Source organism: Penaeus monodon, chromosome 20, assembly GCF_015228065.2.
Source record: "Penaeus monodon isolate SGIC_2016 chromosome 20, NSTDA_Pmon_1, whole genome shotgun sequence".
Lineage (NCBI taxonomy): Eukaryota > Metazoa > Arthropoda > Malacostraca > Decapoda > Penaeidae > Penaeus > Penaeus monodon.
The window spans coordinates 45,957,920-45,958,405 of NC_051405.1; positions in this window are offsets into that span (position 1 = coordinate 45,957,920).

Genomic DNA, 486 nt, shown 5'->3' on the forward strand with positions numbered 1-486 from the left:
TGCCCTAGAAATGGGCATGTGAGGAGACGGAACAGTTACGTGTGCCCGGAGCTCAGCGGCCGAAAGCTGACATCAGCTGCGAGTGAGTGTCGCTGTCCGTCCGTCGCGCCAAGGTGAAACAGAACCAACCAATGAGGATATTAAGCGCGAATTTCCTTTGACGCCAAGCGAATAGGACAAAGCGACCAGCGATCTCCTGGAACCTTTCTTGAAGAATTGTTCTCTCGTTGACATTCGCCATTTTTTTTATTTCCCCAGTCACGCCTCCTACCACAAAAAATAAACAGCAATAGTCAACGAACATGCAAAGATAGGGGACACTGGGGTTGAATTGACGCTAAATAAACATCAATTCCCGTCCAGCAACCTCACCAAAGCCTCTTCCTTATTAGCGATTCCTAGAAAAAGGAGTGAAGGACGCCGTGGTTGCCGGGATACAATGACAAAGGCAGAGACAAACGCAGAAGTCGATCACGGATTTCTTAC